This window comes from Opisthocomus hoazin, chromosome 7 (genome assembly GCF_030867145.1).
Source record: "Opisthocomus hoazin isolate bOpiHoa1 chromosome 7, bOpiHoa1.hap1, whole genome shotgun sequence".
Taxonomy (NCBI): Eukaryota; Metazoa; Chordata; class Aves; order Opisthocomiformes; family Opisthocomidae; genus Opisthocomus; species Opisthocomus hoazin.
The window spans coordinates 24,670,517-24,685,700 of record NC_134420.1 but is presented as its reverse complement, the minus strand read 5'-3'; the positions used below and the strand labels follow the sequence as shown (position 1 = coordinate 24,685,700).

At 46.2% G+C, this 15,184-nt stretch overlaps 1 protein-coding gene across 4 annotated transcripts in view; it reads right to left on the bottom strand.

Annotated features, from left to right (window-relative positions):
• Window positions 1–11,235, bottom strand: part of PRR5L (proline rich 5 like) — a 62,516-nt gene extending 51,281 nt beyond the window's left edge. The window contains exon 1 of one of the 4 annotated variants that reach the window (XR_012764516.1): window positions 9,668–10,645. The gene's annotated coding sequence lies outside the window, so the exon portion shown is untranslated. The other 3 variants (XM_075426039.1, XM_075426037.1, XM_075426038.1) reach the window with 3 other exon arrangements.
• Between the last annotated feature and the right edge of the window lie 3,949 nt (window positions 11,236–15,184).

The following is a 15,184-nucleotide window of genomic DNA, read 5'->3' as shown; positions in this document are numbered from 1 at the left end:
CATTCTTGGTGTTATTCAAGAAATAAATACGGTTGTTATTCCCCCACAAGCTAAATACAGTTTGCATAGGTCTTTGTGGAACTGGAACATGACTACAAGTGCAACTTCTTTTGTCTTTAGACAACTCCTGGCTGTCTTTAGAGATGACAAAGCCCAGACAGTCTTTCATGACATGAGCTTAGCCTTGACTGTTGTTGCTTGAAAGGGCAGCAATCTGTTGATTCTGTGTCTGCTCTGTTCCAATTAAAAAAAAAAAGGTCATAACTTAACTTTTAGAAATTAAGAATAAACGTAAACTGGTACAATCAAATCAGCAGGGTCTTCTGTGTGCATTTTGAAATAAAAGTTCGTCTGACATTGCCCACACATTTTCAGTCTGCCAGCAATTTCTCTGTTGGCAATTGTAACCACATCAGAGATGATCAGAGGCAAAAAGCTGCAGCACCCTGGAGAGCCGAGGCCAGGCTTTCCTCACAACCCACCAAAAGGTGTCTGCGAGGCAAAGCGTAAGTGTAACGGATGTTTCTGTTGCAAAACCAGTACTTGTGCCAATGTTTGTCATCTCCAAGTTCCAAAGCTGACAGTGTGAGGAGCTGAATGAGTGACAGATCAATTCTTCCAGTAGTGCGGTAAAATTTCTAGCTTCACAATTCTTACACAGGGAAAACAGCATATATTCTTCAGAGCTATAAAATGCAATGTAAATGTTTATTTAGACCAGTTGTAGACATTTAACAGGGCTACAAAGCAGTGGTTAAGATGCCTGTGTTATCCCACAAGGCTCCTCCTACCACCATTCCAGGTGTCGTAAGTGCATACAAGTATCTTTCTCCCCAGCAATGAAATAATTTTATAAAGCTGCATTTATATTAATTTGAGTTAGATTAAGTTGCAAGGGGAAAGCTTAAATTCAGAAATGTAAACTGGGAGAACCACCCCTGTGCCTTAATAGATATATATTTAAAGTTTGTGCAGGAAATTCTTTGGCCTGTTCCATGCAAGCGGTGAAACACCACGATCAGGTCTCTCCCGAGCTCGGGCTATGGATTTACAAGACCGATTCCACAGCAGCAGAACCGTGGCATTACACAGGGCCCCACGACAAATTTCCTGAACTCTTCTTGCCAAGGGAACGTGCTTGTTTCTGCTCACAGAAACATACACGCTGTTTTCCTTAATCTCTGCTAAAAGTCACCTGGACAGATAAGAACAAGCTCTTGTCTGCAAAGAGCAGATAAGACATCCCTTTTCTCCCTTCCTCCCCCAACCCCAGTCTGCAATCCCGTGTTACTGTCAAGTCAACCTTACTTTAGCTTCCCAACAAGAAATTAAGACAAGATCTTCAGCTTTAGGACCAGACTCAGAGTCTTATTTTCATTTCTTCAGGATTCAAAGATACAAATCTCTCCTATCTTATCTCAGCCGGTAACTGTTCAACAGCAGGCACAGCACACTGTTACTCTGAAGGCAGGCTCGCCACCAAATGGTATCCAAACACAACTGACCCTCATGTGATCAGAACTGGCAACGCCAAGGTCCGTGAGCAGGACAGTCCTCTCCCCATCCCCACCGCCTCTTTTCAGAGTTCCATAACGTTCAAAGCGACAGAGCTTTTACTAGAAAACAGACTTTTGGTACAAGTAGTTTGCAGATCCTGTGCACCTAAGGTACAAGAAAGCACCCAAACCCAGCCAAACACCTCCATGAGACCGTATTTTCCTTTCAGAGCAACTAGTTTCCACTGGAAGTTTTCCCCAAAGCAAGCCAGCCTTGTAAATACCACTCCATTTTCGCAGAGAAGCTGCATTAGTGGTTTGTTGGCAAAGTCCATGGTGTGCATTCTTCAGTGTGCAGTTTTTTTGGCTTTTTACTAAAAGAAACTATCCTTGTGGAAAGAAAGGCATTAAGATAGTTATAGGTTAGTAAGAAGCCCTCATGGTGTTCAGGCTATTTTAGCTATTGGGAATGAACAGTATTTAGCAAAATGCTGAGTACAGCAAGGAACAGTTTGCCGTGAAAACTCTTAGAATTATGCAGAAGTATTCAGAAAGAGATATAGATGAGGCTCCTAGAGGCCTTCAGTCCAAAATCCCACACTTCTACAGTCTACTCTTCCTAAGATTAAAGTGAGATGAGTCTAGAGAAGACTACAAAATAAAACCTACTTTTAACAATCATAGTCCTGTTATTTCTCAACCAACAGAACGAGAAAAAGCTTTACAGAGAAGCACTTCTTATTTTTATGTTTTTCTACAGAGTGAAGGGAGACACCAGGGTGCAGCACATTCTTGCCACCAAGCAACACTCACCATTGATTATAAAAGGCACGAAGACCTGGAGACTAAAGTGCAGCGAGTGCCTGGGAGATACACTCACACCAAGACAGTCTCTCACTGCCACATGCTCCAGCTGCTGGGGCAATGCTTTACGTGGCATCAGGGCACTTCAAACTGCTTGCCAGCTGATAAATCCTAAAACATTCCCCACTCTCCTCATCTCACTTAATGACCCTGCACATCTTTTTTGGCAAGAAGCTTGTCATAAGTAAGTCAGAGAGACAGGTATTGCTCTTCCTTTCCTTCCAGCTGTCCTGGTCTTTTTTTTTACCTCTTCTCCTTGATTGGCATCTCAAAACCCAGCTATCAAAACTCTTTAGATCTCTAACAAGGGAGATAAACACCTGAGTTTTACACAGATGACATGAGTGAGCAAACTCTTCAGAGCTGGAAGTCAACGTTCTCAACCAGGGGAGTGAAGCAGGACGATGAGTCAATCCGACAACAATGTAATTTCATCCACTTGTAACTCACCACATCTGAGTAAACACTTAAGTATTAATCCGAATCTTTTAAGAGAAGAATCAAGTGTGGAGACAAATCCTTTTCCAGCACACACAGACACTGGCATTTACAAAAACATTACAGTCATTGAGCTAGAAATTGTTTATCATTTGTTTTGTTAGTCATGAAAACCAACAGAGAAATCATTATAAAATGATTTAATGAAAATACTTTTCCCTCCCAGCAGACCATAATACACCCGACTGTCTGGAGGAAAAGCAAGATCAGGCAATATACCTAGATCTCTCTCTCTCTACTAAAGAAAGAATAACACAAAGTAAAAGTTGGCAGCAATTCCTCCAAATTATAAATTTTCATGACAATCTTAGGCCAAATAAATAAGAAGCCAATGGTAACTGAGATTAAACAAAAGAACAGGCCATTTTAAACTCCTGTGATGCCTTCTCTGCAAGACAGAGCAACAGTCGCTAGTGGAAGTGACAGGGCAGAAAAAACTACAACTGTTTTTGCTTCTTAGAGAAAAACTTGTACCAACACTACTTCACACCAAATTCACACCAAAAAGCCGCAAGTGAAAAAGCAACTTTAAACCAGATGGCAAGGGAGGGAAAGGGAGAGCAGAGAAAGCACAGGATCCTCAATTCATCCAAACAAGCATTTCCCAAGTGTCCTGAAACAGAGCAACAGAGAATGAGGGTCTATGTAGATATAAGCGATGTTTTGACATTTAAACTTTCATTTAGCGGTAAAAAAAACAGCCCCTTCATGAAGAAGGATATCCACCTGCCCATTTTCCTCTCCTTTATATGCTTTATGCAATTGTGACATTGATGACCTATGACCATAAAATACACAAACTGGATACTGCAACACGCACCAGAATTTTTTGGTGATGATTTTGGGCGTGGAAGAAGCATAATCTTAAGAAAAATCCCCCACTGTACCAGGCCTACAGACCCATAATGAGAAGTTTCATCCTACCTCAGACTCAAAAAATAAGCAGAGAACCATCTAGATTCTTGTTCGCTGATTCTCCTTCCAGCCCAGTAAATCCTTAACAAAAGTATGCGACTGGCAAAATCCTTGATTTGAGTTCAACTGACAAGATCTGAAGACACTATTTCTAACAAAAATCTATCATTTATTTGCTATGCAGCCATGCTGAGAAGTGGACAAGCAGCCCACAACCTGTTACTTTCAGTCTTTTAGGTCATCACAGCTACACACGTACATGTACGAACTTTGTTTATATTCTAAGAAAACACAGACAGCATGTACGTTTAACAGTACAACACATTCAGTTCCTCTTATGGCCCCCATTTGCTCAGTTTCTTAAGAATAAACAAGGTCTGCTTTTCAGAAGAAGTTGATCAAATCGAGATTCATTCAATAACTAACAGAGGTCCTTTCTGGTCATCGTTGATCAGAAGCTGTGTCTTAGATGTATGTCAGAAGCTATTGAAAGCAAGAGTGTTAAATACTTTGGAGGCAGTCCGGGGCCCAGACTCAAGGCATAGTCCTTCCAACACCCTTATCCTCTTACGCCTTCACACCTTTGGAAACCTGACTCACAAAAACTTAAGTTCTTAATCCACAGCCATCAAAAAAAAAAAGGAACCTAAATATTGCTCTTCACATGGTTTGAGTCAAGCCCAGAAACAGTGAGGAAAAGTGCAGATACTTTCTCCTGCGAGCAGCCCCTCACGTGAGGAGCAGTGTATCCTCAGGTGTGCTCATGTCAGCACCAGGAGCACAGCCCATGCTAAGAGACATTCCCAGTTCAGGGAGGTAAATGGAAAAGTGCAAGACCAGCCTTCAGGTCTGACTTTCTAGTCAGTAGGATTGATTCAAGTTGCAGACTTTAAAGACAGCTTCTTCCACCCATATATTAATACCACTTGTTTCTGAAATCCCACGGAAGAAAAAAACCAGCTCAGAAATTTTGCAAGGGGAAACTCCAGTGAAGCTACGATGAGAGATGGCAGCCCACCGGCATGCTCAGGGGCCATGGCCGTGCTCCCCAGCACAAGGGCGGGATGCAGGTGGGAAGAAAGTCAGCGCTCCACCGGCATCTCCTTCGGCTGAGCCCCAGAAGCTGTCCCACGGAGGGGGACACAAGGCAATTCCTCAAGCTCTCAGTGAAGGTTACATGGCGGTTGGCAAACGCGGGACTTCAGCCAGCCAAAGCACATCACCTGCAGCCCCATCGCACACCTCCTGCCAGCCCCGGTGTGTGCGGTGCCAGGCGCTGCCAGGGCTGCCTGCCCGCCCGCCTGCCCCACACCTCCGTCCTGCCTCCCCACCCTGCACCGTGGGAAAGCCCCCAGGCATCCCACGCAAGCTCGGTCCCGTGTGGATGGGCCGCTCAGTCCTGCAAAACGCTCCTTTCATCAAGAGCTTTTGGAGGATTACCAATCAGAGTAAAAATAATTATCATTTTCTGGCTGAGGAAATGAAGTTGCAAAGCCAGTGAAGCCACTTTCCCAGGTCTTCCACCTCCCAAGCCAGGATCCTATTCACCAAAGAAAAATATCTCTCTAAGCTCCTCTAATGAAGCTTTTCAAATTATTCCACAGAGCTGGAGAGAACGAGGATTCATCTGATCTACCGCTCCTTTCCAAAGCTGACTCAATACCAAAAGGTATCAGTTTATTATTATTATTATTTTGCTTCCCTCCATGAAGGCAGCAACTTGATACCCTATAAATAGTTTGGAGGTGTTCTATTGTCCTCACCTGTCCTTAATTAAACTTGATACATTTTAACTACCAAGACAAAGTACATAAACAAAGTGACATCAACTGAATATAGGAAAACAGCCCTCTCAACACAAAGCATTGACACTCTGGTATGCACCCATATATCCAACAATTTTACTGCTACTCTTTCACTACCAAAAACAAGATCTCACCTTCCCTGTCTTCCTACCACACACCCATCTCCACCAATCAGACCCCAGCATCCCTGCCTTCCTCCCCCACCTTCTGCATATTCCCCCTTCAAACCGAACCCACTTCACGCCTTTATTCATAACACATCTCAAACAAATTCACAGACAGCTCTAACTTGGCTTTGACAGCAGAGCCATGTAACATTTGAAAAGAAACTCAGTGGTTTCCACTTAGTTATGCTTTGAGTTCCTGAGGTTAAAGCAAACCTGAAACTCAAAGAGAAACTCTGTTTAGAGTGAGAGGAAACACATAGGAAGGCGAGGGAGAAAACCCTTTGCTTATATCCCACCATGGTCTGAGAAGCTTCTCTGTAATTCAGAGACTTCTGCAGCCCCCTTAGAGTTGATTGCTGGTTAGAAGGAAGACTGCTGCTCCTCATCTGTATACACAATGGTACAATTCCTCATTAAAAAAATGTAAGAAATAAGTAATGGCACAGAGCAAGCCAGTTCAACGTGAACTAAAGTGTCAGGTCATAGTAAAGGACATACAGAAAAAGAAATATTTTGTAATATAGGAGTAGCATCTAAGACAACAAAGTTGTTTTGTTCTCTACCACAGGTTTTCTGTGTTATTTCAAAAACATTACTTAATTCTTTGGACTCACGTCATTCAAAAATGGACAAATTGTTATGGCTATTAAAAGGCACCACATGTTTGCAAAACACTCTCAAATGCTTGGATGGAGAACAGAGGAGAACACCTCATTAGACTCTCCTAGCTGATCAGTATGAAGCTAGAGACAAATCTGAATTAGATGCACTAACAACTGATTTTATCTGGTTGAAACAAATTGTATTCCCTGTATAAGCAACTACCACACCAAAAACCTAGCCATGAAAGGCAAGAAGCAAAAACATAGCGGAGTTTCAGAATAATAAAACTGATGGACTGGATTGGGACTGAAAAAACACACTTAACCTCTTCCGTTAAATAAGAACCCCACCTACTAGAGAGGAGGAAGAGATAAGTTGGGGGAAAGTGGAGATATATCATCATTTTCCAATTAACTGAAAGCGTTAGGGATTTTTACGCATTCCATAAAGCTGTATCCCTGACAGCTACAGTAGCCATGCTTTCGAAATCAACTCGTTGCAGTGCTGTCCTGCTCCAGGGCAGCTAGCACACGATTTTAAGCAGCGAGTTTAATCCCCATCCCTCTTTCGAGTTTCACCCACCAGGACGTAGCTCACTTCAGACAGCAGAGTTAAAATCACCACTGCTTTGCCTCCAATTCTATACCAAGGCTTTACTCAAGCTGTTTTACACTCCAACTGATTTAATAGCAAAGTAGTACTTCAAGGGGCTCAGGCCCCCAGTTCGGAGGCCTATGTTATTCCCAGGCCTACCAGTCTTAAACTCTGTTGATTACTGGACTGACTTTTAATCAGCTATACGGGAACAAGCCACAGCACGAAAACAAGAAAGAAGAGATGACACACACATAAACAGTTATTTCCTTCCACTGTTGGGAACAGCATTTAATAGATGCACGAGTCAGTGCATCCCTACTGGAGCAAAACAGGCCAGGAATGCATCACTTGAACAACACCAGTATGAGTGAGCTAGCAAACTTTTTGCTGTAGCAGAGGCCTTTGGATTGAATTGACAAACGTATTTTCAAACCCAGAAACTAACTTCACAGCTTCAGCCTGTTTCCAATAACTCAAAAGTAGCATCTGCTGCAAAATTCAGGAAATACACATATGAATTCCTTCAAAACAAACTACAAAGTTCACCGAACAGTCTGTGGGGATCCCAGAGGTTTGCTTAGCATACAGAGAAGCTGTTGGTTTGTATTGAACAAGAGCCATAGCTGCTCCACAAGTAAACTGTTCTTCATATTCGGTAGTTACACGAGCAGCAGAACTAAACCAGCCCTGCTTTCCCACATCACGCTCCCTCCTGAATTTCACACACGCAGGAGGGGATAACCCCCACTGAGAGCCCTTCCTTCAGCATGGGCTCTAAAAACATTTTCACAAAGCTCAGAGAAACTTTCTCCTTTCGTACTTTTCCTTCCTTGGTCAAATGTGGTGAAATTCACAAACTGAACTCACAAAGTTACAAGAGTGGAACAGACAAGGGAGAGCCACAGGGATGCGTTCTTAAAAATGACAAGCAGAAACATGGGGGAGGGGAAGAACACAGTTTCAGAAGCAAAAAAGTCTATCAGTCTAAACGTAATTACATGTTTAATTTTCTAGGAATGTTGATCAGAAAGCACGCAGGATACACTTCATCAAAATCAAACAAAAAGTCATCAACTACATATCTTTTAGGAACTACCTCTGCTGCAACTAGAACAATGACATACCGTCTTTGTGCTTTCTTGCACTTCTTACTCCTTTTTGTTTTTTGTTTTCACTTTCCTGTTTGTTGTTAAAAACATAAGTATATCCCACATTTTCAACCCCGAGGCTACGAAACATGGCAGTTAAGTAGCCTGCTCATACTTCACAGCCAACCTTCAGCCAGCTCTGCTACAACTGGGTTTTTGCTAAAATCCTCAGCACAATCTTCCATCCTCCAAGTTGCACTTGGTCCTGTCTCACGCAGTAAGAACAGGTTGTTCTGCCCTACTGAATAAGCCCTGGAACCCAGCACAAACTTAGTGTATATTTATGCTTGAATTCACATCAGCAAAAAAAATGAGTACAAAAGGCCATACATTATGGAGAAAAAAACCCCACAAATACTACAGGTGCCTAGAAAAGTCACATATGAAGACTGAACTCATTGAAAATGAGTTACAAAAAGGATACAATTCTAGTACTTATTTGCCTGCTACTTCTAAGCCCTTGACGATGCATTCAAGTCCTATTCCTCCACTCTTTATGTAAGAATGGAAGCTACATCTACTTATTTCTCAAACAAAAGGTTAAGTATCTCACCTATTCTGTGTCTTTGGTTGCTGGAAATTAAAGGAATTGAAATTCTTTCAAAAGGGATTGAGGAGTCAGTAAACACTACCTGTGTTCCAGCTGACCTTTGAAATAGAACATTGGGTGTCTTATCAGAGTCTCAGCTGACATCAGACAGTCCATAAACACACTGCATAAAACTAATTACAAGGAATTTTATCTCGAAGGCTGAAGACAAATGCAAAACTGTCACCTTAACTCTGCTGTAAAACTGACAAACGGAAATACTGCTCTTAAATTGACACAGCAAAAAAGACTCCCATACGGGCTTGAGTGAGCCTGAACTTCCCTGCCCGTCCTTGGTGCTGCCAGCATGCAATTCCATGTAGGACGCAGTGCAAGGCAGTGCACCTGACTCGGCAGCTATTTCAGTCAGAGATTCAGGACACCCCCGTCACAGACAACTACAGAATAATGCGCCTCTGGAAAAGTTTCTTCCTAGCTTCACCAAAAAGCAGCTGGTTTTCGATGCAAGTCCAGGAATTTTACTCCCTCCGATATGTTATAGAAGTCCATGGCACTAAAATCTTAGCTAGAATGCCTCATGTTGCCTATCAAGTGCGTATCAAGAGCGTACATTGTCTAATATTACTGTAAAATTTTCATTTACTTGGGATGTGAATTCTGCTTTTTCTTGTGTTTTGGAACACAAGAAACCAGACTTTCTTTTTCTAGTTCAGTACTTTGGTAGCGCTTTTAAGTTCATGACTCTCTTACATGTTACAGCTAAAAGAAAAACTGTGAATCTTCTGCGGGAATCACTCTGCACTCTATGTGACAGATCAGTCAAACACAGTGGTCTCTCTTGGCTGTAAAAAACATAAATAGTTTTAATAAGAGAAACTGAATCTAAACAGAAAAAAAAAAAATGCAAGTGCTTTAACACCACAATTCTCCACTTACCTACATAGAAATGCCATTAGACCACCACAAATCATGTTCTTGAACCTAACATCCTTCACACGGCTGTAAAATAGCTAGCATAACTTACCGCACATATTTTCAGCTGTAGGTCATTTTTTGTTGCCAAAATGCTCACAAAGTTCTTCACCAGGCTCAGTGGACAGGGTTTTACCCTGAGCTAGGTGGCTTCCTAGTTTCAGGAAAGTCAGTTTCTCAGGAGGGCACAATGTCTTGTCTCTGCTGATCTATCCATGCCATTAGGGACTACTGTACAGCCGGACCGTGGCATCTGTTTCAGAAAGAAACTGCGGAGCCCACACACCACTTTCTGTGCCTTGTGCGTGCTGCCTCACCGTGAAGGCAGATCCGTGGGTATGTACATTAAGCACGCACGCCCACACGGCACCATGTGCAGGACGCAAGCAACTCTCGCTCGCACACTGACCCAGGTGCCAACGAGCTCCGCGCAACTGAAACTCCTCACGCCGCAAAACTGCAGCATTCTCTATAAATACGCTCGGCACTTGTTGCTGACAAACAAAAAATCCCTCTGGTCGAGACAGCCCGCTTACATGAACAAATCATCATATGACTGGAAAAGGCCAAAAAAAACCCCACCAACCCAGCTGTGCTTGGGACTGTGCCTCCCAGCACGGCCAGCCAGGAGCTGCGTAGACTGGGTCGCGGCGCGGCCGTGGCAGGTGGCCCGCCGAGAAGGTGGCCGGGGACGGGCGGGCGGCCGAGGGAGCCAAGAAGTAGACTCTGCCCAGACGAACGGAAAGCGCTGCGGGTATTCCCGGGGCAGAGCGGCTCCGGGCGCCGCCGGGGAAGCAGGGGCGGCATCACCGGGGGGGAGAGGCCCGGGGAGGCAGACAGGGACCCAGCTACGCCTCACGGTTTCAAACAGGCGCCCTGCTGCCGACGGCTTTCGCCTGCCGTCGCAGCGGCTGCGGGCTAATTCGATTTATTTAGAGAAAGCGGGGAGAAAAATCTCCTTCCCTTCAGCCCCGGTTTCGGAATGATTGCGTCTCCCGGGGGAAGGCTCAGCCCGAGACGGCCGATTTGGAAATGACTCACCCGGCAGCGGTCCGGGCCGGAGGGTCTGTTTTTAACGCTTCCAAACGCAGAACTCAGCCGGGCGTCACGCCCGCGCTCCGCTGCGGAGGCACCGCGGGGCGGGGGGAGCCGGCTCAGCCCGCACCGCCCCGCCGCCGGCCACCCCCCGCCGGCATCCCGCCCGCTTCGCCCCGCCGCCGGCCCCGCAGCCCCTCCAGGCGGAGGCCGGCGCCGGGCCGCGCCTCCCGCACTCACCGCGCCGGGGCTGAGGGGCGGCCGGCGGCGAGGGGCGCGACGCGACGCTCCGGTCCCCGCCGCTCCGCTCCGGTCCCCGCCGCCGCAGCCCCTTCGCCGCGCTCTGCGGAGCCTCGCCACGGACCGGCCGGGATCTCACGCTTCCCGGCCGCCGGCCAGCCTCTATTCTCACCATCTGCCGCTCGCTGGCTCCTCCCAGCAGAGACAAAAGGCGGCCGGGCCGGGCCGGGCCGGGCGGAGCGGGGGCAGCGGTCGCTGCCTCCCCCGGCCTCCCCCTCCCCGCCGCGGCGTGGGGAAGCCCGGCCCGCCCCGACCCGTCCCGGCAGAGTCAGGAAGTTCAAATTCTTCTGATCTTTAGCGAGAGAAAGGGAAGGGAAAGGATGGAGGAGCTGCGGAGGCCCCTCCCGGGGCCGGGCGCTGCGCCGCCGCCCCCCGGGCCGCCTCCCCTGGCCGCTCCCGGGGCTGCCGCCGGCCGGGCCGGGCCGGGCCGGGAGGTGTCGGAGCTGCCGCCGGCTCCTCGCAGGCCTGAGGAAAGAAACTGCTGAACCCCCCCCCCCCCCCCCCCCCCCGCGTGTAATTCGGGGGCTTTCGGGAGACTAAAAAGCCGCCATCAGTCGCAGTGAGGGAGCAATCGCGCGGAACGTGTAGCTCCGACAGTGACCCCGGCTTTCGGAGAGCGCTCACCGACCCGCAGCGCCGGGGCTGCCCAGTGGTGGAAGGGGACGGACCCAGCCTATAAAATAGCATCGTTTTCTCTAACTGCTTACAAGGCTTTCGAGAACTAGTTTGTGCACAGTACTGCTGATGCTTGGTAGCTCCAGGTACTGCTTGTCAAGAGAATTCAGCTTTACGACTTCGTTGCATCTGGTCTTCAAAGGAGAAAAGCCGATGCTGCTCTGGAACCAGTATATTAACCCGTCGGCCCATGCTGGATCCTCCAACGCTTCTCAGCTGTTCTGTCGATCTCCATCACAAGCTGAGATGAGAACACTTGACACGTGTGTTTGCAGGAGAGGTGTAAAACAAAGACTTCTCTGAGGTACTGTGAACTTTACATGCTGCCCATTGCTGCTACTACCCGTGCAAACAGGATTTACTATTGTGGATGTGAAATCAGTACCTGGGGCTTGCAGACAGGACTTTACTGCAAAAAACATACAAAACCATGTTTCCTGTCCCAGACTGATGTGGCATATGACAAGAGGTGATACCCATCCAGCACATGACATTTTAGTGCATCTGTTAATCCACTGACAATTAAAAGTGAATGTTGTCACGCATTCTGCACCTGTTTGTCAACCCAACGGTGACTAATTTTTCAGAGGCAGCATGGCTGGAGAGGAGTGGGAGTGGTGGTCTCAGGCTGTGGCTCGTGACATAGCCAGGCGGTGACCACCACTATGGGCAGCTTGACTGCAGAAGCAAGGATGTGACTTATTGTAGTTGAACTGTTCTCCGTGGGCGAGCAAGGATCCGAAGGAATTTGCAGGTGAAGAGAACGGTGACCTCACACACCTGGTCAGGTGGAATGCTCCATCTGAGGGAAATTCTCAGGTTTTCAAAAAAAACAAAACAAACGAAAGACAATCCAACAGCACACAAGCTGGGATCTTTCCCCAGATTTTAACTCACATGGTTATGAATCAGAAGTTGACAACACCTTTCAGGTGTGGAACAAATACCTGGATGTGCAGAGTTGTGGAACTCCAGGTTTACGAGGGGGAAGCTGTTCACCACACCCACACAGTTCACAGGACCACGGCCGAGGGACGTCATTGCCACAACACAGGCTTACTGTGACCATCCTCATGTATGGCTGAATGCCCGCTTCTGGGAGAAGAGGGAGGAAAGAGCTGACAGGATCCCTGCCACCGCAGCGGGAGGAAGGAGGGGGTCCTCTTTGGTTTCCTCATCAGGAAGAAGTGAGGCTTCTGTGGAAAGGAAAGGGTCCTTGTCACTGGGAGTGAGGGCCCCCAGTTACCTTACTGTCGTAGTTAGGAGCATAGACACTGGGAAGGCTTTAATATACGGCAAGGGCAGACAAGAAAGACAATCAGAAACATTAGCCCAGCAGAGAGAGACAAAAGACTTTGGTGGGATTCATTTTACCTAACTTTAGCTACCTGAGATTATGCAAAACACACCTGGCTTTCAAAGTTGGGTAAGGTAAATCCTGCCCTAAAACTTGCCTGAGTGGAACAGAGTTGCAGTGAAAGGGATCTGAAAAGAAAAGAGTTATGTCTAGACTGATGAATGAGAAACATGACCTTTCATAGCTCCTTTTTCCCTTTTAGCTTTGGTTAGAGCAAAAAGAGAAGAATACGGTTTCCAAAGCGAGCTCCTTGCCTTACACAGACAAGGGACGATTTACAGACATCGGCTCTCAGCACCGAAGCCAATACGTGGTGCAAGTGGACTGCTGTGCGCTTTGTGTGAGAGGAATCGACTCTTCTGCGACCTTGTTCAAGTCTACAGCATTGTCTCAGAGAACTGAACAGCAGGCAAATTCACAGCATCAACAAAGTTGCTACAGATGATTATATAATGAACGGATATGTGCAAAATAGCTACAGCCTCAATTTTGTTTTTGACACTCTGCCTCAACACCACACATCCTCTCTGTAGCACACTCTATAGCGAGACAGCCCTGAGCACACGCGCGTCCTGCTCTCACACAGCCTGGTGTTCAAGAAGAGCCAAACCACAAAGGTTGTGACAAACAGATGTGACCTTTGATTGGTTTGCTTTATAATGCACTTGGTGATGGGATGAATCCACAACATATCGCCTCTGCTTTGGCTGCGTGATCCAACAGCATCCTGTGCTTCCCAGAAATGAGTGCTGGGAAAAGACCCACACTGTGGTCTGTGAGGAGGGCAATGAGGAGAGTCATCATTTCATAGAATCATAGGATGCTTTGGGTTGGAAGGGACCTTCAGAGGTCATCTAGCCCAAACCCCCTGCAATGAGTAGGGACATCTTCAACTAGATCATAGAATCATAGGTTGGAAAATACCTCTAAGATCATCAGGTCCAACCGTCAACGCAACACCACCATGCCTGCTAAACCATAGCCCAAAGTGCCACATCTACACATTTTTTGAACACCTCCAGGGATGGTGATTTCACCACTTCCCTGGGCACCTGAGGGTTGCAGGTGAACCATCCTTCAGTTTATTCTTATCCTGTCCACGAAAGATCTCTTTCTCATTCCATCTGCTGGGATAGCATGTATTTGCTCCAGCTGTCCAATGAAAGAGGCAGAGAGACACAGAGACAGGGCACAAAAGCAAGCGAGAAAAAATGGACTTTAACCAAAGTGGATGATTTTGACAGCAAAGGATTAGGCAGTAGCTACACTTGAAGTTACCTTGCAGATTCTAGCAAGGAGCGTGGTGCAGACAGCTGGGCATAAGCTGGGAGCAGCAACCTCCTATCCCAGCTCAGACAATGAAGACAACAAGTCTGGCAGGCCCCAGTGACATTGTGCAAATTATTTAACGATGCAGTTCATCTTTCTCTTGGGGCTGTAGTGAGAAAATTCCATATAGCAGTGATGGCATGAAGCTTAAACAACTCCTGCAAAGAGAACAAAAAATTTGATTTTTTTTCTTCAGCTTTCTTTTAATATTCATTTTTATGGTTTCACGCTTGGGGAGAGTAGGGGAAGGGAAGGGAAGGGAAGGGAAGGGAAGGGAAGGGAAGGGAAGGGAAGGGAAGGGAAGGGAAGGGAAGGGAAGGGAAGGGAAGGGAAGGGAAGGGAAGGGAAGGGAAGGGAAGGGAAGGGAAGGGAAACACCTCCAAGCTGTGGGGTTGAGGGTACATTATACTATTAGTTTTACAAGTCAAAGCTCTAGCACAAGTTATATTCAGGAAACAAAATGTAACTCCATAAGCAAAAATGCAGCTATACTACATCTGGTGAAAAATAATTCAAATCACAGCTAGTCATTGGGAAGAAGGATTCTCAGAAGCTGTAACGCTGAGAGAGATCTAAAATAGCAGGAGAGCAGACAGTAAATTAGACATGCCTGAAATGTGAGATGACAGGAGGGGGGAAAAAAACAGAAACAAGAAAACAATGGGATAGTAGAGTTCATAAACAGGAACAGTAACAAAGGCCTCTGTTAATGGTATTGTCATGTAAACGGCCTGGAATACTGCATTCAGTCCTGAGCATCTTCTCATCAAAAAGACTTCAGCAAACATAAAGGAAATAATTTTTTTTTTAAAGTAGCAGTGATGATAGATTTAGAGACACTGTCATATGAGTTGAAAGAGCTAAATACAGCTG